This window comes from Mustela erminea, chromosome 8, assembly GCF_009829155.1.
Source record: "Mustela erminea isolate mMusErm1 chromosome 8, mMusErm1.Pri, whole genome shotgun sequence".
In the NCBI taxonomy this organism is placed as follows: Eukaryota; Metazoa; Chordata; class Mammalia; order Carnivora; family Mustelidae; genus Mustela; species Mustela erminea.
The window spans coordinates 57,119,145-57,146,906 of record NC_045621.1 but is presented as its reverse complement, the minus strand read 5'-3'; the positions used below and the strand labels follow the sequence as shown (position 1 = coordinate 57,146,906).

Genomic DNA, 27,762 nt, shown 5'->3' with positions numbered 1-27,762 from the left:
AAGCGGCGAAGAGCGATTTCTCGATTTCTCGGCTTCTCGCAGACAGGTACTGAGTGCAGTGAACGTCCCACCGAGATCCCTCAGGCCTAACCACTTCACTGACTGACACATTTAATTGCTGGTTCAACACCATCTCTTGGCCTAAGGGTGCCAGCACTGGTGTATGGAAGAATGAGCATTCTCTCTCCACTTCCCTCCCAACAGCTCTCAACCACTAAGGGCAGTTGGTATATAAATACCCCTCTCCCTCGCACTTCATTGTGATGGCCCTAGGAGGGGTGTTTTATAACTGGATTTCCCCGTGGGATTAAAGTCCTGGTCACCCACAGTACCTGATAATGCCCCTTAATTGGCTACCTTTCCTTCCCTGTTTTACTTCTCTACTCCCCAATTAGTGTTTGTTTGTTTGTTTGTTTGTTTTCACAGTTCCAAGATTCATTGTTCATGCACCACAGCCAGTGCTCCATACTATACCTGCCCTCCTTAATATCCACCAGCGGGCTCACCCATCCCTCCACCCCTCTCCCTTCCAAAACCCTCAGTTTCTTTCTCAGAGTCCACAGTCTCTCATGCTTCATCTCCCCCTGGGCAAGATGGTGGAAAATTAACAGACCCAGTTAGTGTTTCCTGCCCTCCCCACATAAACTGTGTGGTTTGGAATCCTTAGGGTGTTTGGCATCATTTGACCCCATCAGCAAATCCACAACTAATTGGAACAGCACTTGGTTGGCCAGTGACCTCAGAAGTGACCTGTTTTGAGACCTAGAGGGGCACTGAATACTGAATAGACTGAAGAACCCAACCAACCCTCTCTTGAGATGTTCGCATGTGAAATACTTGTGGACAGAGTACATCATGGCAGCAGAAACTCAGAGACCAACAGCTGGGTAGCAAGATAAAAGGGAATGGCACAAAATATCTCAACTCTTACGGGAATGAAGTTTTCGCATTCAAGTTTTCATTTTATCATAAAGGAACTTATAATTAAAACAAATATCTTCCTCCTTCAGCATATTAACTCAACTGTCTACATTTTTTTTCTGTAAGTCAGTATCTTCTGCAAATTTTAAATGTTATTCAGATATCATAATATCTCTAAAAATTTTTATTCTCTAAATTCTAAAGATTCAATAAAGTAGGTTACTCCTGGTGTTTTGTCAATTACCTCAAAAAGTCCTAAGCCATTTTTTTTTTTTTTACATATTTCAGGACTTAATCTTCCCCTTCCTCCTATAGTTTGCTTCTTCCCACATTTCTGTAAAGAAGTTCCTCAATATAAAACAACCCACACCAAACTCAAAGAAAAGGAGATCAGATTTGCAGTTACCAGTCGTGGAGGGAGGGATAATTGGAGGCACAAACTTCCAGCTTTAAGATAAACAAGTCTGGGGATGTAATGTACAACATGAGGACTACAGCTAACATTATGTATGACACATGGAACAGTTATTAATGGAGTAGACCCTAGGAGTTCTCATAACAAGTAGAATTTTTTTTCTTTTTATTGTATCTACATGAGATGATGGATGTTAAGCAAACCTATTGTGGTCATCATTTCCCAATAAATGTAAATCAAACCATCATGCTGTACGTCCTAAACTTACACAGTGGTGTATGTCAGGTATTTCTCAATAAGCCTGGAAGGTAAAATTCTTCAAAGTATCAACATTTTGCTTCTGGATGGAAGAGGTATAATGCACATCTTCCTCTGAAGCCACAGCCCAAGATGTAGCTAAAAACACTGTTCTGCAATTTGGGGCTGAAAGGAGATTTTCAGGATGGTACACATTTCACTGATGTTTCTTAAAGCTATTTAAAAGGAAATGGACACCTCTTTGCAGTCTTTTTGTGCCTAATATAGATAACAAGAATGCATTAGAATTTTTAGGAATGTTTACAGCTGGTATGTGTGCTCTCCATATAGGAATGCATGAGATAAGGAGGGCAGGTATTATAACCTTACCACTGAAGGAGAAAGAAACCAAAATACTAAACATTTAGTGAATTTCAACAAGGTTCAAATAAACAGTTGGTAAGGCCAGGACCTCATCTTCCTGGCCAGGTCCCCTTCGTCCTTCACCACTGAGGCTGGGTTGTCTGTAGTCTGTGATATCTAAATTGTGAGTCCTGTGAGGACAGGGGTCACGTTTTCCAGTTTAATGGCTTAGAACAATGTCATACACATACAGTGTGATACACAATGTGATACAAATAGACAACCATTTACAATCATTTAAAATATTTCTGATAGGCCCAAAATATGTAAAAGGGTCTTTGAACAAGAAGTAATCTTTGAAATTCTCATTAGTTTTGAGAAAGAATGGATTTTTTTTTTTTTTTTTTAATTAGTAATACTCCCAGGACGCCTGGCTGGCTCAGTCAGTTAAGCGTCTGCCTTCGGCTTAGGCCATGATCCCAGGATTCTTGGATCAAGTCGCTCATGAGGCTCCTTACTCATCAGGGAGCCTGCTTCTCCCCCTGCTTGCGTGCTCACTGTCTCGCTGTCTCTGTCAAATGAATAAATAAAATTAAAAAAAAAAAAAGGAAGAAAGAAATACTCCCAAGATCAGTCTCTTATGTTCAATCTAATACTTTCTTTTTAAAGACTAAAAAAGTAATCTTTAATTTTTTTTCAATTTTAATTCTAGCATAGCTAATATAACAGTGCTATATTCGTTTTAAGTGTACAAATTAGTGATTCAACAATTCCATACATCACCTGGTGCTCATCACAAGTGTCCTCCTTAATCCCTATCACCTGTGTCACCCATCCCCCCCCAACACCTCCCCTCTGGTAACCATCAGTTTGTTCTCTATAGTTAAGAGTGTTTCTTGGGGCACCTGGGTGGCTCAGTGGGTTAAGCCTCTGCCTTCGGCTCAGGTCATGATCCCGGGGTCCTGGGATGGAGACCCACATCGGGCTCTCTGCTCAGCAGGGAGCCTGCTTCCCTTCCTCTCTCTCTGCCGGCCTCTCGGCCTACTTGTGATCTCTCTCTGTCAATTAAAAAAAAAAAAACAAGAGTGTTTCTTAGCTTCTCTCTCCCTCACTCCCTCTCTCTCTTTTCCTTTGTTTGTTTTGTTTCTTCAATTTCACATATGAATAAAGTTACTTTGCTTTTCTCTGACTGACTTATTTCACTTGCCATTTTACTTTCTAGCTCCATCCATGTCCATGTTGTTGCAAACAATCTTTCATTTTGAAATGAAACAAGGCTTTTAAAATTTCTAATTCAGTAGCGTTGTGTCCCATTTTGTCTCATAGTACCACTAGACTAATGAAGATATGAGTAGAAAGTATTATTTTTTAAAGTTTCATTTAAACATGCACATCACAGTTTATTATGACTTTATAGTGTAGAACCTATGTGATCTACTCTAAACACACTCGGAGGATTTTTTTTGTACATTTAAACACCTAGCATTTGATTTCTATATTTATTTATTAAACAATGAAGAAGAAGTAGAATGATTTCTATCACTGTTCCCTTTTAAACATCTGTGAGTTGAAGCACAAAGCCTTCTCTATTTCTGTCCCTTCTTACTTAACTCAGGACAGAGATTTCTAGCTGAACTGTAAATGAGATGACCTTTATTTCCAGCTGAAAGTGACATGGGAGTTTAGGAATCTTATAATTATTCCCTGTGGACCAACTCCAGAACCAGCTTCCAGGGGGGCTGTTGGAGAGTCATTTGCAGGCAGTGGGAGCCAATGCTCCATGTTACAATAGATGAATCTTTTCATTGCTGTTGAAGGGTGACTGGCAGGTGCCACCAACCAATTCCCAGCCTCCAGATTCCAATACTTATTGCTGAGATGCCAGCATTTCAAACTATATTTCCAAAAGCCCAAAGCACCCAACTGGTAAAAATCAAAATTGTTTTCATTTTAAATTTAGTCTGTATATCTTTCTAGGCAATATTTCTCACCATATCTTCACCAGATGAAGATTGTTTTCCCTTCCTAACCAAGGTCACCTTTAAAGCCCCTGTGAAAATTTTTGAATGTGTTTTGGGTTTGGGCTGTCAAAACATATTCCTCAGATCACAAATCATTCCTTTTTCCTTTTCCTGCACAATTCCTAGAGCTCAGAACAAGCTACATGTTGAGCGGAGAATTCTTGAATTAACATTGATTTTCAATATGGGCTTCATGTCCTGATAACCGAGAACAAATTCATTTATGAGGGTTATCAGCAACTTCTGACAATATTGTTTCTTGGAAACGGCTGATGAGAGCGTATTTAGGTGTGAATCTGATTCATAAAATTCTGAACTTCTTGTCATGTGTATATTTGCTTTACTTGAACATTAGTATATTTCTGGGTTGACAGAAATGAAATCCAAGGAGCACATCTTGAATAACTTAACCAAAGGGTCTTGTTTAATTGTAGACACACTAGAGAGATCAATAAACAAATGAGCAAGTAATTACATAATTAAGCAAGTCACTTAACCTCACTACCCTGTAAGTCCATAATGTATTATAATAAGCATTTATTTAACAGTATATGTTGAACTTTAAGATGTCGTTGAAGATAGTATGTACAGTAGACATTGGTCATCTCTGTTTGGTATCCACCTCTCTTCTCAGCCTACCTTTTCTATAGATACTTAATATTTCAGAAGCCAAATGATCCAGATTCCCTCTCCCCATCCCCATCACAGATAGAAGATGGTTACATGACTGACTTCTTGAACTTTAAATGCTGCATCAGGAATAAAATTATTTTGAGAGTGTTCAAGATTATCTCAAGAGCAGAAGCATATGAGTCAGATCATTCTCAGTGTCACCATTGTGGCTCCTGTTGCTGAGGCTGGGAGGAGGAGGAAGGAAGGAAGGAAGGAAGGAAGGAAGGAAGGAAGGAAGGAAGGAATGAATCATCTACAAAAGAATGATTATCAGATTAGTATCAGAATTCTCTTCAGCAACTAAAATGAAGACATTGGAAGAAGTCTTCAACCTTTAAGAGAATCTTTTCATCTCATTTATATGAGAGAAGGTTTATTTGAAGAAATTGGCACCTGTAATTATAGGATGGTAAGTCTGAAATTTGCAGGGCAGGACAACAGGCTGTAAAATCAGTCAGAAGTTGACACTGCAGACTTGAGACAGAATTTTTTTTCTTTGCTCTTAAGGCCATTCAGCTGATTGGATGAAACCCATTCACATTATCAAGGAAAATCTTAACGTTAACCAACTGTAGATGTTAAGGACAACTGAATTTTGTGTGTTGATCTTTTATCTTGCAACTTTGCTGAATTCATTTATTAGCACTAGTAGTTTTGAAAGGTGCTCTGGGATTTTCTATATATATAAGATCATGTCATCTGTGAACAGATAGTTTTACTTCTTCCTTTGCCATCTGGATGCTTTTATTTATCTTCTTGTCTAATTGCTCTAGCTAAAATTTCCAGTACAAAGCTGAATAGAAGTGGTGAAAACAGAAGACCTTGTTTTATTCTCAGACTTTAGTCTTTTACCATTGAGTATGATAGTCAGTTGTGGGTTTTTCACAAATTCCTTTTATCATATTGAGAAGTTTTAAGAGAATGCTTTTTTTTTTTTTTTTAAAGATTTTACTTATTTATTTGACAGACAGAGATCACAAGTAGGCAGAGAGGCAGGCAGAAAGAGAGGGGAGGGGTAAGCAGGCTCCCTGCTGAGCAGAGAGCCCCATGCAGGGCTCAATCCCAGGACCCTGGACCCTGGGATCACGACCTGAGCTGAAGGCAGAGGCTTTAACACACTGAGCCACCCAGGCACCCCTCTAAGAGAATGCTTTTTGCAACCTAGAATTCTACATTCAGCCAAATTCTCACATAGGGTAAGAGCAGATAAAAGACATTTTCAAACTGGTAAGATCTCAGAACATTTGCATCTCATTCATCTTTTCATGGACAGTTACTTGAAAATCTACTATAGCAAAACAAAGGGCAAAGTAATCAAAAGGAGTATATAGGATCCAAAAACATAGTATATACTACCAATCAGAGTACAATAAAAGGAAGCTGTAGTAGGCCATCAAGTCTAGAAAGCAAACACCAAATTTTGATACTATCAAAATGAAAGGACCTCAATAAAAAGTTTTATGGTAAGAGTTAGGAATGAGGGTAGGTATGAAAGTATTAGCTAACAAATATAGAAATTCATCAAATTAAAACAGAAAATCTGGAGGCACCCAGGTGGCTCCGTGGGTTAAGTGGCTTCCTTTGGCTCGGGTCATGATCCCAGGGTCCTGGGATCGAACCCCACATTGGGCTTCTTGCTCCCTTTACCTGCTACTCTACCTGCATGTGCTCTCTCTCTCTCTCTCTCTGTGTCAAATAAATAAATAAAAATAAAAATAAAACAGAAAGTCAGGAATCTTAAGGAAGAATGAAATGGATTTCAAGTAACAGTAAGAAAGGGACTATTTAGTCATGGTGAAGGCACCATGACAAAACTATTTGAACTAAACATTATGAAACTAAACTGTGGAATAATTTTAAACAATAGGTGACACGAGAAAAGCACCTTCATTTGAATTTAACACAAGCAACTATCTTTGGAATGGCACCAAAGTTATGAAATGGTACCATCGGAAGCTTCTCAGTGACCACTATTTGCATATTTGTGATAATGTTCAAGCTGTTTATTGACTGTCGGTGCTCTTAAAGGAAATCAAAGGAAGGTTTAATTATGGTTATAGAACAGAATAAAAATATAGCCAACGGTCTAATGAAAAAAAACAAAAAACAAAAGAAATGTTTTGGATTATCCCCTGTTCAAGAATTTTTCCCAGCTGTCTCTAAGTCAGGTTGGGGTTCTTTCTGGTAATGGACTCTACCAACAGGTCCTTCCAGCTCTATGGAAAGAAATGCCAAGTTTATAAGACAGTGTGGAGATTGGTGCATGAGGTCCTAAAAAGGACACAGAAGGAAACTTTCCAAAAGTTTTAGAAGATTTTTAAAAAGGAGGCTATTCTGTCATCCTTTAGGGAAGAAAGATAGGACTGATCATAATTAATATATTTGAGGTGGAAGGAAAGAAAGTTCCAGGAGAATTTGTCAGATTACTCTAAAAGTTCCATCACTATTTTACTAGTTTCTAACTTTTGCCTGAAAACTGAGAATGATATATCACATCCAATTCATTTTAAGCATAAATTTGAATCCATGAATAAAGTTTTTCATTTTTGCAGACACCACACCCTTTTCCGGTCCTCTAGTTCTTTTCAATTTTGTTCCATCAGACAATTGTGCCATTATGCTCCATGGAAACCATTCCATGCATTCTTGGCATTAGTTTTTGGTCCTCTTGGTATCTATAACTCCTTCCAAATGAATGGGCATGACATCAGTACCAAAGGGTCATTTAGTGTGCCACACAACGTGCGAAATGCCATAATGAATTGTTTTCTGCGAATGTAATATATATAATTCAAGGCTTATCCAGAATATAAATAGTTCTTGAATGTATTCTGTCCTTTTTGAAAAGCAATGCTGTAGTTATATGCATAAATCCCATGATTCCTTCTAGCCATTTTGGAGATATTATATGTGACTTCACCAGAAAAGGAAAATGGAAAGTTAAGCAATTACCTAATGAATGTATTTAATGGAGACAGTCAGTCTGGACCACATAAGCAGTAAGGTATTTTTGTCAGAATCACTTTGGGAAATTTGAATTATCAATACAGGCTCTTCAACCCCTCAGGTATTTGTGCACATGTGGCAAAGGACTTGGAATAGGGGATGTTAAGTGGCAATCTTTTGCCTATTTCACAGACGAAGAAGTTGACCCTGTTTAAATAAAACTTAAAATTTTTTAGGTAGACATTGGCAAGTTTAATTTTTTTCAGTGCAGTAAACGCTTTACCTCATATGCTTTAGCTGACTTATAAAGGTTGTTTCTCTTCCTGTGGATGCCTTCAAATACAACTTTACCTAGCAGCACACTGGAAGTGGAAGAGGAAAGACAGAGATTCCTCTACAGACTTCCGCGGCTCACCTTAAATGGTCTCCCACATGGTTGTGTACTTGTAGGTAAGAATTCTGGCACTCAGAGCGCAAAGGGGTCAAATATGTAAATTAGCACCGTAAGTCAAAGGCCACGGTATGTTTTTTAAATAGCACTGAAATAGAGATAAACTCTACCTCCCACACTTCTGCCCCCTTGAGGTAGCCCCACAGCAAGCAGAAGGGAAGAGGGCTTTGTTTTCCACTCTCTCCAGTTCCCCAGTTCTGTCCCAGGCAAAGGCAGCTGACTGGAGTTATTCTGGGCAGGCTTATTACCCCTGAGAGGGAGGAGAAAGCAGCCGAGACCTGGGCCTTGACAACTTCTATTTTTCTGGAGCAGGGCTTGGGGGTGCTATGAGTACAGAGATGACATCGATTATAAAAGATAACAGAGAGGGGCGCCTGGGTGGCTCAGTCAGTTAAGCTCGGGTTATGATCCCAGGATGCTGGGATCAAATCCCGCATGGAGTTCTCTGCTCAGCGGAGAGCCTGCTTTTCCCTCTCCCTCTGCCTGCCTCTCTGCCTATTTGTGTTCGCTCTCTCTGTCTGTCTGTCTCTCTCTCTCTGTCAAAAAATTTTAATAAAATCTTAAAAAAAAAAAAAGATACAGACTCACTTGATATTGGGGACAAAGCAAGGCCAAGCAAACACTCAGCTGGACACAGATCTACCACCTGTTATTAGAACTGAAAGGCAAAATAAGGTAGTTGAGAAATCTCTACAATAACTTCCTGATCTCCACAAAGCACTCCTCCTTGTTTTGCGGGGACTTCAGTCTTCCTCAGCGTGCATGAGCCCCCTTTTCATAACACCGGCTGCATTACCCTTCCGAATACCGACCCTGCATTCTCTTAACCAGTGAATTGGCTAGTTTTCCCATCCCCACTCTTGCTCTGACACTCATGAGACCATGTCCCTCAACCTCCAAAGTTTTCTACCTTGAAAATCTCCTCTTTAAAATTCCCAGTGACAAAAGAGCCCCCCACTGACATCTTTCCGTTCTTCAATTCAACTCCAGCTGACGCTGGTTATCATGGAATTTGAAATATGTGAGCCAATACATTTTCAGGTTTTCTCCCCATCTTACACTGTCCAGTCCATCTGGGAAACAATTATCCTTTCTTTTTTCTACTTACAGAAATAAAATACACTCAGGAACACCTTATTCTTTAGCAGCACACTATTCCATAGTGTAGATGTATCTGTAAGATGCTTGGCCGTTTCAACAACATGTTCATCTGGAAGCCTTTAAATATTTGCTATTTTGTCACCCCCATCTTCTCTCAGTAGGTTGTATTCTGTTTTCCCTTTCATACTTCCAGACTGATAAAATATTGTTAGGACCAGTCACAAGAACTATTGATGAAATCCATTTCTAGAGGCACCTGGGTGCTCCGTCGGGTCAGTGTCTATCTTTAATCATGTCATAAACCCAGGGTCCTGGGATTGAGTCCCGTATCGGGCTCCCTGTTCAGCTGGGAGTCTGCTTCTCCCTCTGCCCCTCTTCCCACTCATTCTATCAAACTCTCTCTCTCTCTCTCAAATAAATAAATGAACATCTTTTTTAAAAATCCATTTGTAGTTCATGTTCTCCCAAGTTCACCTGGATCCTTCTTGATGTTTGGCTATCTTTTAATTTTTTTTTTTTTATCCATTTCACTCTTTGTATCTCAACAACTACTGTTTCCTCAACTTCTTCACTTTCCATAATTCCCAACTGTGCTCTTGATTTGCCTTTTTCTGGGAAGATGACTTAACATCATACTTTACTGAAAAAAATAAAGGCCAATGGACTTGATGTGTCCCTCAGAATTCCTTGTAGCTTTTTCCTCCTTTTCTCCTTTAGTAAATGCAAGTCTGAGCTTTTTCTCCCCCGAGCTCATGCCTCATAACTGCCCTCGGGACCTTGCCCTCCTCGCTTAACTCTTCTTCCACCGAGAGGCTAAATAGCACGCGCATGGTCAAATAGCTTGCAAGCAGCAGAGCTGAACTTCAAACCCAAGCAGCCTGGCCGCAGACTCATGTGCTTACCCCCTGTGCTCTCCGGCCCCTTTCTGATGCTACTGCCTCCGCCCTCCTTCCTCCATCTCCTAATTTTCAAAAAAAGAATCAAATAATAATCTTAGCCCTTCATTAAATCCTTACCACTTACTTTTTAATCCTGTATAATTTCCTTTATGACCCCACTAGTGTCCTGAAGGATATTTTTTCCAAGATGCCCTCATCAAAAGATTTTTCTTGTTTGCCTCATTCTCAGCTTTTCTACAGGATTTGAATCTATTGATAGGGAAAAGGACATGGGAAGAGAACACACATCTATTATGCGGTTATTAGGTAACAGAAGCTTTGCCTATTATCTAGTCTAATTTAATTCTTATTACAGCTCTGGGGTAAAAGTTACATATTTCTTTTACATAGCTGAGAAAGAAAAAAAAATTACAAAACACACCAAAGGATTTGTCTAAATCAGAGCAGACCTTATTTTAAAACAAAAAGAACCTCTTGGGACTCAGTGATACAAAAAAGAATTTTAATGAGCACAAGATTTAAACGGACACTTCACCAAAGAGTGCTAAATGAATAACAAAAACATATTTAACATTATTAATCATAAGGAAACAGCAAATTAAAAAGATACCACCTACGCACACTTGAACAGCCAAAATTGAGAAAACTGACAATACTAAGTGTTCACAAAGTTGTGAAATAATAGTATACGTGGCTGGTGGGAAGCTGAAGTAGTACTTTTGAAATGGTTTGGCAGTTTCCTAGAAGTTAAATGTATATCTACTATATAACCCACCAATCCCACTGCGAGGTATTTACCCAAGGAAAATGAAGACATGTGTTCACATGGAGACTTGTATTCTAATCACATGACAATTGTATTCATAATTGCTCAAAGCTGAAAACAATTCAGACTCCTTTCAATTGGTAAACAGAGAAATAAATTGTGGTGTATTTACAAAATGGATAACTACTCAATAATAAACAGGGATGAACTATGGTACCTGCAACAACATGGATGAATCTGGAACACAGTCTGCTAAGTGAAAGAAGCCAGGCAGAAAATACTATATCTGTGAGATTCTAGAAAATTCTAGCAAAGCCATGATTTTATTGATAAGAAGCAGGTCAGCCGCTGCTGGAGGCCAGCGATGAAGGAGAGGACTGAGTGTAGAAGGGTATGAGGGAATCCTGGGTGGTGATGAGAATGTTCTATATTGTGATTGTGGTGGTTATTTCACAGCTCTTAACATTTATCAAAAGTCATCAACAATTCATATAAAGCTGGTGTATTTATAATACATATGTTATAACAAAATATATTAATATATTATAGTAAAAATATACTAGAATAGGTAAAAATAAAATAATAAAACTTTAAAATACATTTTTAATTATACCTCAAAAAAAAACCCAAATAAAAATATAAAAGCAAGGGGAGGAAAGTTTGAAAGTAATTAGTAATTAGGAAAGCTACATTGCCCTTAACCATGTGCCTTCTTCTCCTCTTCTTCCTTCCTTCCTTCCTTCCTTCCTTCCTTCTTCTCTATTCTTCTATAGTCTTTTTCCCATCTCTTAGGTTTTTATTTCCACAATAAATGATTAGTTGTACAAATTATCTAGAAAGTGACTATTACACGAGCAGGAGAAGGAGACAGATTTTGCGGAATCATGTGTTGCAGACTTTCTCATGACTAAGTAAGCAAAACTTTGCTAGAGTGGGAGGTGGGCATAGCTGTGTTATTATAATGCCGGCTGTCAGAAAGGCAGCGCCAAATGGAATACTCAATCACAGCATCCCTATTAGCCCTTAAGATTGACATATTTGCCTTCTATTCCTTTCTGTTATCTTGAATTTTGTATTTCAATTTCATCATCTTTGCAATATATCTCTTCTTCATGAGCCATCTAAATTCTTTGTCAGAAAAGAAAAGGAACATAAGGAAGGGGAGCAAAATTATAATAATGATGGTGATGCTTATAATAATGGGATTATTTCTATATATGGAAAGGACTGTGGTTTGTACTCTGTTTATAGTTCTTTTCCCAAATCACAAAGGTAATTAATATTTCCCAGTACCAATGTGTCATGATCTGAAATTACAGGGGAAAAAAAGTGAGATGCATTCTCATTTATTTTTTACATATAGGAAAAGTTAAATGTACTGCTGCACTTGTGAAAATACCTTCATTTGAACGTCTAACTTGAGAATATTTGCTCCCTCTTGGGAGTGGTAAGTCCAGATGTTTTCTGTTTGCCCCTCCAGGTTCACTCTCTACCCCCCCCCCCCTTTTTGGGGGAGAAGGTTTTATTTATTTATTTATTTTTCAGCGAGAAAGCGTATGCACGAGGGGGTGAAGGGCAGAGGGAGAAGCAGACTCCCCACTGAGCAGGGAGCCCCATGCAGGGCTTAATCCCAGGACCCTGGGATCATGACCTGAGCCAAAGGCGGATGCTCCATCAACTGAGCCACCCAGGCGCCTCTCCAGTCTTCTTTTTTAGGGACTGCTTTTGGGCATCCTTTTCTCTGACATCCACTGTGGTTTTGCCAATAAGAGGCACCAACAGAAGGGTGGGAAGAGAATAAAGTATTTCTTCTCCCAGACTGCTTTATGTCAACCCACACATTAAGTGAAATTCTCTTTCAGAAGCCACCTAGCTGTCAGATGCTCTCTTCTCACCTCATAGTTACAGCTACTGGCTCTGGACTTCATTGAGTTCTTCCTCCCTTTTCTCCTGCAGCCTTCATAAAAACCAATCCTATAGGGTTTCACTGTCCCTTGTTGGTTTCTCCCAACCCTGCTGTAAGAGGTTGAATGGTGGCAGCCAAAAAGAAATGACCACATCTTAATCTTTTATTTGGAAAAATGATCTTCGCAGATGTAATTAAGCTGAGGATCTGGAGATGAGGAGATGATCCTGGACTATTTGGGTGGTTCTAAATTCAATGACAAGTCTTCTTATAAAAGAAAGGGAAGACAGACAGAGAAGAGATGGCAATGTGAAGCAAAGAAGAGGAGGAGGTGCTATAAAGGAAGGCAGGGATTGGAGTGATGTGGACACAAGTCAAGGAAGCCAAGGAGTGCCAACAGCTACCAGAAGCTAAAAGAGGTACAGAGAGATTCTCCTCTGGAGCCTCCAGAGGGAGTGCAGCCCTGCTAACACCTTGATTTTGGACGTCTGCCTTCCAAAACGGTGAGAGAATAAATTCCTTTTGCTTTAAGCAACCAGGTTCTTAGAAATTTGTTATGGCAGCCCTAGGAAACCAATACACCTGCCCATACCTTTGTAAACAGACCCTCTTAAAACTCTTGCTAATTACACAGTTCGTGTGTGCCACATGTCTTCTGCCAAGATCTTCTAGGTATATCTGACAAAGAGTTCAGACCTTATTATTATAACTGAACTCTAGGAGTATTTTGGTAACATATATGCAACATTGGTACTTATCCTTTTTTTTTTTTTAACAAAATCTTTTTTTTTTTTCATTTTATTTTATTTTATTTTATTTCTTTTCGGTGTTCCAAAATTCGTTGTTTATGCACCACACCCAGTGCTCCATGCAATACATACCCTCCATAATATCCACCACCAGGCTCACCCAATCTCCCACCCCCTCGCTCCAAAATCCTCAATTTTTTTCTTGGAGTCCACAGTCTCTCATGGTTCATCTCCTCCTCCAGTTTTCCCCAGCTCAGTTCTCTCCATCTCCCAATGTCCTCTGTGTTATTGGTACTTATCCTTATTCAATAGTATTTAAATTTGTATCTACTGGTAACTTTCTATTCAGCATGAGGGAGATCTAGATACATAAGATACATGACAAAGTCCCCGAATGACCTTATTGTTGGGTTGTTTCTCCTGTAAGCTAGTTCCACAGAAGGGATTCTAGTGTTTAAAATGTTCTATGAAACATCCTGAGCAGTGGGAGTTGATATCTGGAAGAAGAGACTGTAACTTAGTTTTATGAATAAGAATTTTCATATCTATTTCCAAAACTGTGATCCAACCAAGAATAGAGTCACCAGGTGGCCCTACTAAAAAACAACCCCTGTGGGAGACACCAGGCCAACAGAGAGTTGTGTGAATGTTGTTTATCGAGCGATAAAGCCATGACACAGTGCTGAGAAAATTAATGAGCAAAGAACCTTAGAAAGCTCTTTGGGGAGCACCTATGTTTAAGGTGTGAAAGATTGAAGAAGAAGCAAAATAGTAGTTAGAAGCACAGGAAGAAATGCAAGAGAGTGAGGAGTTTCAAGGTACCTGAAAACATGGAATGTTTCTAAATCTGAACCTCAAAGGTTCAGAGGAATGAGTACTGATCAAAGGCCATTAATTTGGGGAGTTGAAAGAGAGTGCCTGGGACAAAAGCCAGATCGCAAAAGAAGGGTCTGCTGATCACTGATAAGGGTCTACTGTGCTCCGGCCACTTTTAAATACACAAACAGCAAATATTTCAGAGCTGTGGCTCTCCACATTGGCTGTACATTCTACTCCCTGGGGAGCTTTTAAACAATACCAACACTGGGGGCCCCTCTAGACCAATCAAATCAGAATTTGGGGGAGGGAAGTCCAGGCAATACCACTGTTTAGGAGCTTCTGGGTTCTTCTAATGAGCATCCAAGATTGAAAGTCCCTGCTGTGGAGGGATCTACAAACTACAGCCCAGGTCCAAATACAGCCTGCTGACTGATTCTATAAATAAAGTTTATTGGAAAACAGCTGTATCCATAGTCAGTTGGAATATTGTCAGTGGCTGCTTTCATGTTACAATGGCAGAGTTCAGTAGTTGGGGTGGAGACCACAGGGCCCACAAAGGAGAAAATATGAACTATTTTGTCCTTATAGAGAAAGTTTGCTGACCCTTAGTACAGAGGATGGTTTCTTAGCCTTGGCACTATTGACTTTTTTAATGAGGTAATTCTTCATTGTGAGAGGTTATTCTACGCATTTAGGAAGTTTAACAACATCCTTGGCCTTTATCCACCAGATGCCAATAACACCTCCCCCCAACTCCCATCCTCCACCCATCAAAATGCCTCCACACATTATTAAATGTCCCATGGCGCGCAAAATCTGGATGTTGAGAACACTGCTGTGGAGTATCAGAGAATATATGGCTTGTTCTTATTATCCACAGCAGTTAGGTTCTACAAAGTCACCAGAAACACTGAATTGCCAAATACTGAGCCATTGCTTCTAGGGGAAATCCAAGGTTAGGTTCCTGTAAGCTTCCGGTCACAATAAGATCAATACATAATCTTGTTTTTTGTATGTTTATGTTTAAAAGCAGCATGTTTAAGATACATTTCTCACAAATAATTATATGCAGTGTTTCTTCATAATAAAACAGTTATTTTATTATTTCCTGACTCTGAGTCATGTGACTATAGATTTCTTTGGTTTTTAGCCTCACAACCATCCATTATCTCATGAACTCACCAATTCAGCCACTTTTTCAACTTTTTCATAGCTTTGTCATGCACTGTGGGTGGTAAGGTAGCCCCTTCTGGAGCAGTCTCATGTATTGATTCGTGAATTCCCTCTTCCTTCTTCTGGACATACAATACTGTTAATTCATTAACACTGAGCTCACAGCCAGCAGCACTACAACTCATGCCCAAACAAAGCTTATCTAATGCATGTGTTTTCTCCGTAAAGGCACAATAGAGTTTTGTGCTTAGAACACTAGACGGCATTTCAACACTACACCTAGAGACATTTTAAACAGCAAAATCACCAACAAAAAGCCTAAAAATGCAGAAAATGTGGCAACAAATAGACTACAAAAAGGATACTGTTTACAGTATGAGAGCCAAAACAAGAAGGCAGAGCACTGCCTTATTCTGCCTCCAGTAGAAGTGCATCTGACAGGGGACTCAAACTTTTGGCCTTTCTGCGCATGTCCACAAATGACCCCAAAAGCACCACAAGCATTGATCGTAAAATTACCAATAAATTTTAGTGAGTAGAGTAAATAATACTGAGGATCAATCTTATGAGAGATCAACACTAAACTACCAGAAAATAAATCCAGTATGGATGAGGACCATGGTTTATTTATCCTTATATGTCAAGAGCTTAACACAAACTAATGTTCAGTACTTTTTTATCTATTGAATCAATGAATACTAGAAACAAAAAGCATTCTAATCTGCTTGTAGGGTTTTTTTTTTTTAAATTAAGCAATTCTTACATATAATGTGAAGAATAGGGAGAATTTACAAACAGTCTAGTGATTTTTATTGACTGTTCAGTACCATCCGAAGAAGTCTGAAACTTGTCAACTGGTTACCCAAATGTGGAGGACGCAGATGAAACTTGGAGAAAGGACCATGGAATAAGTAGAGAGGCTGACAAGTATGAAGCTAAGGCAGTTGGCAGGTCCCCTTAAGCTAAAAGTAGTTTGGGAACATGGATCCCCAGCCATCCTGACTTCTGGCTACTGTTGGGTTTTTGTTTATTTTTTGTTTTGTTTCGTTTTTAAGTAGCCTCCACGTCCAGTGTGGAGCCCAGTGTAGGGTTTGAACTCACCACCCAGCGATCAAGATCTGAGCTGGGATCAAGAGTCAGACGCTTAACACACTGAGCCACCAGGGTGGCCCCATCCTGACTTCTGTTGCCTGGATCAGCTCAGTCTAGTTCTGGATGTCTCAGGGAAGTCATGGTTGCCTCTGTGACTTTTCGTGACAGTTCACAACTGAACTGTAAGGTTTGTTCAGTAAAGAGTAAATTCTTTTCCTCATGTATGGATGGAGTTGCTGTGTTGTCTGGGATTTCTACAAAGGAATTCCTGCTCTCTTGGCAGTCATTTGCAAATGCCACAATTTTTACTAATGTCCAAGATAGGTATAATAACCTCAGCCGTGAGATCTTAGATTTTAAAATTAGCACAATAGCTACCATATATAGTGCTTATTATTTATCCGGTACAATTCTCCGTGATACTTGCATATGGAATAACAGAATATGTATAATTCATAATATTCATATTACTATGAATAAACATGTACTTATTCACAATAAATTTAAGTCACAATAATTTAGGATTAAGAACAGTTATTACCTTCTCCATTTTATAAGGAGGAAGCAGAAGTACTCAGAGGTTAAGTAACTTGCCCAGGGTCAAACAGCAATTAAGTGAGAAAGCAAATCTTCAGATCTAAGTTTACCTTCTGACTCCCACCCACCATGCCATCTGCAGACGTAAAGAGACTACACTGTAGTTTGATATGATCTTTGGCTACACTTTCTGCGTCCACAGACCTATTAATCACTCAGTAATATTTGTTGAACATGCATCTAGCGAACAGTAGTCAAATACAAAATTTCAATGCACTTGAGTTTGTAAATTTTCACTGGAGCTTAAATGAGGTAACTTGTTTTCTGCTTTGTTTGTATTTTCTTTCGTTCTCCGATTCAGACTGTCATCTTCCTTTTCTCCTTTTTACTAATGTAACTTGCCTCAAAATTAGGCATAATATGAACAATAAAATCATGTTTCTGTCATGGGGATTTTGTAATTCATGGAGGAAGATCAAGACATCCTGTCAAAGTGATGTTAAACCATTTTCATAGGTACAAAGGTAGAAGCCTAGGAAGACCAGGAAATCCTGGTCTGTAGCACAAGTGGAAGAAAACAATTGTTTCAACTGAGACATGAGTCTATTTCACTACACACCAACTGAGATGATTCAGAGGCAGGAGTAGCTTTATACAGTGACTGCCACAGCAACCTTGAAAACCTATCTGTTTTGCCCATAACCAAATTAATCACGTGCAGAACGGCTGAATCTGATAGGGATTTCTTATCTAGCACTTGTGGCTGCATATCAGCCTCTGAGCCCAAAAGACAGAAAGGACACAGGAGCAGGGAGGCGTAGGCGCTATTGTTTACACTCTTCAATATAGAAATCTTCTCAGAAGAAAGTGAGGACACCAGGCCTGTCAGAATGTAAGTATGAGAGGAAAACGATTGATCTACTTGTAAAGAATACACTCATTCAATAAACTAGCCAAGACCACAGCAGTAATGCATGATGCTTTAGGAAAGCTTGTCCTTTACCTCAGAAAGATGCCCATGCAACACCACGGACCACCAAACAAGAGGCCCCTTGAGCTAGGGGGAAAACATAAAAGCAAAGAGGTTGATCTGCTGTAACTTAAAGTAGTCATTTCTGTTCTTGATTCAGCTTTGTCCTTTTAAGTCTCCTCAAAATTTCCAGCTTCCCAATCTTTAAAAGAACTAAATAAAAGCTGATGGGAGGCAATTAGCAAAACACCAGCAGAATGGTAAATAGAGACTTTTTTTTCCCCCAAAGCAATCTAACCCATTGAACAAAAATAAAACCGTATTTTGTGAGTGAAAGGAGGTAGAGTGGTTTTCATTATTGTGTATCTAAAATATAACCTCTCTCATATATAATCCATTCAAATATAATCTAATCTTGCTAAGCAAGAATTAAATTTTTTTTGGAGGATGAATGAAAGGTGTATCATTATCTTCTCTTTTAAATGTGATCGGATAGGGGTGCCTGGGTGGCTCAGTTGGCTGGGCATCTGCTTCTGCTCTGGTCATGATCCCAGGATCCTGGGAGAGCGAGGAACCTGATTTTCCCTCTCCCTTTACCTGCCACCCGCCCTGCTATGCTCACTCAATTTCTCTCTTGGTCAAATAAAAAGATAAAATCTTAAAATAAAGATCATATAGTCCCAGACAAATGTCTTAAGATATTTAAGATATATATTTATTCTTATTGAGTAAAATTTAGGATTTTTAGGAAATAATATTTGTTATTACATATCCTAATGTTATCACCTTATGTGACATTCTACTAGTATATCTAAAGTCACCAACAACCTAAAATACATTTTGTTTTCTATTTGGTCCATATTTATTACTTCCTTAATTTTAAATTCATGAAAAATGTTTCATATTAGATATAAAGTGTAAGAAATACATGGGGGCTCTCTGCTAAATACATGAAAATTAAACTCAGGATCTGATAAGATTTGAAATGAAGTTATTGAAGAAAGGAGGAATGCTCCCAGTCCCTGGTCTTGTTAAAAATAGGACGGAGTCTCATCCGTCTGGGTGAGTTGGGTGTGGTCCGGCTGGAGGCAGGACGATGGACTAGAATAGATGACCGCACACTGTCCCTGACATCCTGGGGACTACACGATTCTAGAAATGCTTAGACTTGGTCTGGTAAGAGTAAATGAGTGAAAAACTCTTCTGAGTTTATATTGAACAAGGAGGGCCTGAGAAGTAAACATATCCTCCATTCCTGTAACTGAAAAACACCTAGACTATACGGGCAGCCTCTTCTTACCCAATCAATGTATTAGACATGGTGATGCTAGAAAGGATCCCTGAAATTAGCCAGCCTTAGGCAGAAGTGTGTGTCTCTTACTTTTAAGAAACTGAATCCCCTAGGAATTCGGGGAAGTGTACTATTTAAAGGAATTCTATATTGAATCCTTTCATTAAGAAAATATTCACCCTTGGTTTTGCTTTTTTTGTTTGTCCACGATTCTGGTTTTCCTAAAGTGAGACGTACTTGTAGAGTATTATCTTAATTTTCACCACTACATTAAGAATTGTTTAAATGACTGTTTATTGACCGTACTGTTGTGTAGCTATTAAAATTAAAGCTATAAAAAATAGACAACACAGGAAAGTAAAAATGACATATTACATGAGAAAGGTAGAATTTGAAATGGTGCACTTGCTGGTTACCAAAACATAAAAATCTTAATTATATCAGAATGAAGATCAGAAGCAGCTTTTATAAGATATGAGTACAGAAAATTTACATAAATGTGCCAACCGATTTCAAAATCAATTTAAATTTAATTAACTGAACCATTCATGTTTTTCTGTTGGCTCTTTGCTTGAAGTGAAATAATGAGGCATACTTCACTGAGTAAGAACTCAGTTCAAATCCTGATTCTGTCTCTCTGAAGCCTTGGGCAAGATGTAACCTCACACAGCCTTCTCGTTCTCACCAAAAGATGTAACCTACAAAGCAAGGTGATTGAGAGAATTAAGTGAGATAACATTTAGTAAGTGGCATTATGCAAGAACTTTCAAATGTACAAGATTCATGGATATTAAATGTAAGCAGGACCTCTAGCAAGCCAACTAGGAAGTGGATGTCTACCAGGCTGGATCCTGGAGGGGAAAGGGTGCCCTGACCCAACTGTACTTTGCCCACGTCCCAGCAACACTAATTACCCACTAGCAATCTAGTCTCTCTGCACAGTGCTGAGAAAGGACTGTTAGCTACACCCTTTGAGCACATAAGAGACCCATCTTTCAAAGAGTTGGAATAGCCTGATGATTCCACAGCAGTAAACACGAGGCCCTATAATCGCATTATCCAGGAATCTAACTTCCTTCTAGACATCAGGGAGCAGGTACTAGTCTTCTGACTGTTAGATTAGATTTCCTCCTCCCTCACGGCCAGACATCTCCCGAAGACAAGGAAATCCATCTAAAGCATCTTGACAGGGCAGGATCACTCGCATTTCATTATCGCGGCTCTGTCGGTCACAATATGTACCAAACCCAGAAAGTCCTGACAAAGATCGCACAGCTTACAATCATTGCATTCTGCAATGCACATACAGGAAATGGAAATGACTGGGTTTCATGTGAGCTGGAATTTAGTCCACCAGACAGATTTACAACCTTGCTTATGTTCCAATACCAATTCGAGTGGGGAGGTTGCAAACATAAGAGGGTTTATGCAATTCTAGTGGCATGATTTGATGGAAAGCAATGTCCCCTCAAAGTGTAGGTGAACAAGTTAGTGTCAATCTGAAAACTACCACACTGGGGTGAATTTTAGGCCCCTAATGTTGTTCAATATTCCTTACTAATGATGAAATGGAATTGGGAAAATTCTCAATTCTGGCATGACGTCAAATATGACAAGATTATTAACACTTAAAAACACACAAGAAGAAAATTGAAAGTGTTCTTTGTAAATCAGAGCTATGTGTAAACAAAGAAGTTTTCTAGAAAAATTGGCGACATTAACCCATGCCCTGAAATTAAAATATTCTCTACTAATGTAATAAGCGAAATTATTATCTAGACATAAACATCAATAAATGGGCTCAAGATTACAGTGGAACACATGTTAAAGATACTGATAAATCAATAGTGGATTTGTCTTGTTCCTTTTTATAATAATAGAACAGTATCTTAAAATAGAATAGTATCTTAAAAGAAGGGTGGACTGTAAGATCTTGGTAGAGCACATACTTTATTAAGCATGAGACACTGCTTTATTAGACCATCCAATTGAATCATGATGTAGTAAATTATGGGAGATCTAGAAAATACATCTAAATATTAGAAAATACTTAAAAAGAAGATGAAAGGCCTAAAATTATTAGTCAATAGAAAAGATGCCTGAGTTATCACAGAGCACCAGCTAAACATTATCCATCTTCCACAGGGCAGGATATGATTTCTTATTGTCAAAAATTGAAATTTAAACACCTAGAAGTAAGTGATTTCTTGATAATAAAAATGGCTGAATTCTTGAGTAGGTTATTGCAAGAAGTTATGTGACCCTACAAAGTCACAGGTCAGTGACAGATAAGAAGCTCTGCTTAATGTGAGCTAGTTTGATCCTTATGAAACCAGCTGTCATACCAGAGCATGTCTAGAGGTCTTAGCCAAGTCTTATATGTCGTTAACATTTTGACTTGTCTCCTACTTTCAATCTGTTGCCCTCTTTGCTGTACATGCAATCCTCTGGTGATCTCATCTAGAGTGCTGGTCTCGGACCTCTCCTCTTAACTTCATATCCATGGATATAAGTACTTGCCAGACACATTCACTCACATATTCACTGGCATCTCTCCCAACAAATACTTTTATACAAATATTTATAATATTTGTAATATTTATAATTCAAGATAGCCAAAAGATGGAAACAACCCAAGTATCCATCAATAGATGAATGGATAAACAAATTGTGGTATAAATATGCAATGGAATATTATAGGACCATGAAAAAGAATGAAGTACTGATACATGCATTCTACAGTGTGTTCAAAAACATACTTAGAGAAGGAAGCTAAACCAAAAAAAGGCCACATGTTGTATGATTCCTCTTATATGAAATGTACAGAAGTGGCAAATCCACAGAAAGAGAAAGCAGATTGCTAGTTGCCAGAGGCTGGGAAGAGAATGGAGAGTTGGAGTGATTGCTTACTGGGCAATTTTCTGAATTGACTTCATGCAACTTACAGTCTTTACAATATAAGCAAATAGAAAGTAAAACAGTAAGTAATAAGAATGTGCTCATTTAAATTTTCAATATACACCATGATATATAATGTATGTGGTATGAGGTAGTTACACTCCAAGATGGCCTCCAACAATCTCCATTCTTGGTACTCACATTCTTTTATAGTCAGTCCCTTGCCACACTAACTACTAAAATATGGCAGGATTGATAGTATGTCACTTCTGAGGTTAAGTTATGAAAGACACTGTAGCTTCTGTCTTGGTTGTCTCTGACACAGGCATTCTCTTTTTCTCTCTTCCTCTCCTATAGAGAGGCTCACATGGAGAGAAATGGAGGATGCAGCCAATAGCCACATGAGTGAGATTAGAAGTGGATCCTCCAGCCCCAGTCAAACCTTAAGGTGACTACAGTTTCACTTGATAGCTAAGTCTTATGAGAGACCCTGAGCCAGAATCAACGAGCTAAGCCACTCCCAAATTCCCCACCCTTGGAAACCATGTGAGATAATGAATGTTTATTATTTAAGTTGCAAATTTTGTACTAATTTGTTGCACAGCAATAAATAACTAATACAATTATTAAAACTCAACAGAAACCATGGTTATTTGGGACTTAGACCAACAAACAATTTTTTCTGGGAGGAGTGTTTTACCACTCATGTTGTTTAGTGATAAAAGGGTGCATAGTGAGAATATAAAACATACTGACTTTAGTTAGCTTTCTTATTGCTTTGAAATTCTCCATAGATAATGCACCCCGTTATTGTCTGTATCCAGAATGAAATGCTCCCACTGCTCTCCTATATCCTGACTTAGTTCCGCCATCATCTATTCCTTCCCCAGAATAGCTGGAGTTTCTGATTCTAGTCTCGCTCATCAACACTGAATGTATCTACCACAGCGATAGCAACGTAATCTTTCTAATCATAAATCTGACCTTGTAACTCAGATTACAATTCAGATTGTATAAAATCCCTTAACAACTCCCTTGTGCATACAGAATAAAGCTCAAGTTATTTACAAAACTCTTCATTTCTGCCTTTGCAGAAAAATCTCACTTATTGCACAATAGTATTCTAATAAGATCATCATGATCTGGCCCCCCACTGAAGCCTTTCCTGCCTCGATCCCTACTCACCCCTGCGCGTACTTGTCGTTGTAAGTCGTAATCAAAGATCTGTAGTTCAATAACTATACACGTACTCTTTTGCACAGTCTGATCTTATGCCTGGAATTCTCCAGTTCTCCTCTACCCCTACTCCATTCTAATTGTCTATTTACTCAGTAAATTCATTTTCTCTGCCCATAAACTATAGCTAAAAATGTCTTTTCTTAGGCTTCGTTGGACTACTTCAGTCCAAATAAAGTGCCTCCTGCTTATCCAGCTCACCATATTCTATAGCGATCATGCATTCATATGTCTGTTTTCTCTACTAGACTGAGAACCGCTCAAGGACAGGAACGATATTTAATTTGTCCTTAGTGCCCTGTTGGTTAACAGTATCAGCCCATCCCGTATACCTGTGCCAAACAATGGAATGAATAAATATTGAAAATTACAGCAACAATAGCAACAAAAACTATCCACTCTCACAACATCCTAGCTCACATACTACTGTAAATTTTACACAAGCATTCCCATATTTTTACATAAATTATCAATTTATATTCATAGTATTAACATGGTTTAACAGTCTGAATTGGTTTTGTTTCAGACAGTTTTTACTGCAACCTGTTCAAGCTCGCTAATCTTTTCTCCTGCAGTGTCTAAGTTGCTATTAATCTTTCCAAGTATACCTTTCATCTCAGGCATTGTTTTTTTATTAATAAGTAGAGATCGTAACTGCAAGTTAAATATACCTTCTAGTATGGTTGTCTGCTAGAATGTTCCCCTTCAGTCTATAATACATAAATCATCTTTCCTTTCTTTCATCGGTCCTACCTTCTTTCTTTCCATCCTTCTTCCTTCTTCATCTACCCATTGAAAAGAAATTTATCAACATAGGTTTCTTTCAAATTTGCGGCAACTTACCTCATCATGCTGGTGTTTCTGGTGGTGATGTTGGGGGCAAGAATGGTAGAAGAGGTGGTGAGGGTGGTGGCAGGCTTGGAGAAGGGAAAGGGAGAGGAGAGAAAGAAAGGAAATTCAATCTAAGTGGGATGGTAGTACTGAACAATGTGAAGCAATAGGACCTTCAGTATGATAAGTCCTGGGGTTTTGCCCTAGATTTTTACCTTACCATAGAGAACTACATTAATGAGGCCAATCATTGAATATCTCTGAGCTTTGGTCTTTTTCCATACATAAAATCACTAATAATAATTAATACTTTCATAGTGTTTAAACTGTGCCATGCACTATTCTAAGCGCCATTTGTATATGAATTCATTTAATCTCTCAACAACCTCATTTTACCCTTTCCCAGCTGGGGAGTGGAAGAGCCAGCTTTAAACCTAGGCAGTCTGGCTCGAGAGTCTGTGCCCTTAGTAAAAATATCTACCTGGAAGGATTTCAGGGAAGAGCAAAGGAGGTAACTCATGTGAGAGGGTTCACAAACTAAAAAGTAATGACGATGTTAAAATAATTTCAAGATAATGATGATGGCAAATGGTGGTGATAAAGTCCAGGTAAGACTACAGGAAATCCTGGGAACAAAAACAAAGTGTTGTTGAGAATTAACTATAATTGTAAATCTGGGAAATGTTCAGGCATTAAGGAAGCTGAAGTTGATGTTTCCTTTATGTGTTCTTTCCTTCTTCCCTAGCTTTCTAACTCCATAGCAGCATCTGGTGAAGAGAATCACCAATGCCTTCTACCTTGACTTGGCTAATAATCTACATGCCAGAGAACCCATACTCTAGAAGATAAAAACTGACAGAATTTCTAGTCTTGGGTTTTTATTTATATTTCTATGTGATCTTGGAGCATAACTTTTCATTTCAGAACTGCATTGAAGAGTATGTTTGTGTGTGTGTACACATATACATACGTACAAACATCATGTCTGCATGCCTGCTGATTAAATCTCAGCTTTTAAGACATTTGTTGTTCTATCCCATTATTAAATACTTAAAAAAAATCTCTAACATCTGAGAATAGAAATGACTAAATAGTTGCCTTTAATCGGGGTCGGGTGTTAAATTTTTTTTTTTTTTTTTAAAGAAAGAAATGGGGAAAGACAAAAATTCCCCTCTATCTCTTTGGAATCTTTCTTTCTTTCTAGATTGCTTGACTGATTGATCGATCAGGGAGAGAGAGAGCACAAGCAGGGGGACCGGCAGGCAGAGGGAGAAGTAGGCTCCCCGCTGAGCAGGGAGCCCCATGTGTGGTTTGGTCCCAGGGAGCTGAGATCATGACCTGAACTGAAAGGCAGACACTTAACTGACTGAGCCACTCAGGCGCCCATCTTTGGAGAATTTCTGTAGAAGTTCTGTTATTGCAGAGCATGCTGGAAACGTCCTCATTAAAAGAGCCTTAAAATATTGGGAGCACAAGCACCTTTTCTTGACCTCTTCTATGAAGTCACAGTATCACAGCCTACCTCACACAGGTACCTAAACATATTGCTGCATGGGGCAGGCTATTTTAAAAAGTGAAATTACAGTTGAAAGAAATAACCCTCAGTAGACACATGTTTAATAACATGATTTTGTTAGTCCTACTAAAACATTTTTTTAAAAAGTCATGACTTTAAATGATTTTTATCAAAAGCATTTTAAAAACCTGGAAAGCAAGGGCACAACATTTTAAATCTATCTCTAGGAAACAGTGACCTCCACAAAATCCAAATTTTGAACAAAAGGTGGCTTGAGGACTGCTGGCCTATAGAAAAGAAATCAGACCATAAGGTGAGAGAAATGTTTTCTTCCTATTCCACTGGCTTATTTCCTTGACTCCAAAATTTTAAATTATTTGGGATTTTGATGTCATCAAAGGTTATTAATTAATCCTATCAGCCACCTGTTTACAGATTCCTAAGATGAACTAATGACTGCATATAACAGAACCATGGTTCCTTGAGGGCAGGTCCATATCTTTATTTGCCTTTAGAGCCCATCAACAAATAGTCTCTTGCATACTGATGGTGCTTACTGTATGCTCACTGGATGAATTAATTAGTTACTAAGTTATTTCATTTGTCCCTTGGTGGAGATGATCATCTGGGTAGGTCAGTTAAATTGATCAAGTAAAATCTTCTTTATGGACCACCCTTTCCAAACAGAGTTGTTTGTGGGGAATGTATGTCCTTGATACTAAACTGAGTCCTTAGTTCCACCACATTGTTAGATAGCAGCATCCAACTCCATGCATTACTTGCTAAATTTAGGACTTAACAGTCCATCATCATCTATGGTAATAAATATTCACTGTAATGGAAGTCCCTTTAAGAAACTTATGGAACCCTGTTATGGAACAGGCGTGGAAGGAAGGAAAAACCACAAGCCAAGAGGTAATAGAAGAAGAGGATGAATCTGGAAAAATGGGAAGAATCTGGTTTAGAAGGGAGTTGTAAGTTGTGATAAAAAGCATGAACTAAACAGTGCTTCTCAAACTCCGGTGAGAGATAGGGGAGACATTCTGAGAATTTTAAAATTTGTGTTTTATTTTGATGAAAAAAACATTTTTCAAGAATATTACACTTATAATGATAATACAGTTTTATTTCTTAAGGCAGGGGTCTATAAAATAGGGGCTACAGATAAATATCTAAGAAACATCAAGCTAGAAGATTAATACAGAACCTTCTTGAAGACTGTAAAAACTTTATTGTGGAGTAAAACCACTAGTTCTCTTTTATCTACATTCTTATTTGTTTAAGCCTCTGAGAGTTCTAACATTTATGTCAGTCACACTTTCATCTTGCAAAACTTGGCCTTTTTATTCTAAGTGTTTGGTAAATGTATTACAGACATCAGCTAGTTACCTGGAGTGGAAGCAAGAGTACCCATAACCGTAATTCTCCATGTTCTGTGTGCAGCCTTTCTAATAAATCTAAATCCCATTTCCAATTCACTGATGTTCTAGTACAGGGGGTTTTGCAGCAAAATATCTAAACTAATCCTTCAATTATTTCAATACTCTTTGGCAGATGGCATTAGAACAAAGGCATTCATCCATGTTAATTTGTTTGGTCCACTTCTGATTACCTATAGTTAAAAAAAAAAAAAAAAAAAAAAAGTTTGCCTTTGGTTTCAAGTGAAGCCAGACTGGAGATCTCAGATGGCAAAATTTGTGCTTCGACGTCTTTATCTTGTTGCTGCTTCTGCATGGACACAGCTCTCCACCTTTCCCTCACACAACCTTCTTATAGCTGACTATTCTCTTCCAGACCATTGCCTCAAAGAGGTTTTCCCTGACAACTCTACTTAAAATTTCTAACCTAACTCTCACAAAGTTGGTCTCCTCCCATTATACTGTCGCTTTCTTCATAGAGTTTACCACAATTTACTATTGTTTCATGTCTGCCCCTTTCTCTAGATGGTAAGC

General features: G+C 38.5%; 1 long non-coding RNA gene across 1 annotated transcript; it reads right to left on the bottom strand.

The window, feature by feature from the left end:
• Positions 1-19,612: 19,612 nt before the first annotated feature.
• LOC116596977 lies at positions 19,613-25,825 on the bottom strand. Its single transcript, XR_004288404.1, has 4 exons — positions 25,658-25,825; positions 24,776-24,920; positions 24,217-24,380; positions 19,613-20,027 (listed from the first exon to the last, which is right to left on the bottom strand). It is a non-coding gene; the product is annotated as an uncharacterized LOC116596977 (long non-coding RNA).
• Between the last annotated feature and the right edge of the window lie 1,937 nt (positions 25,826-27,762).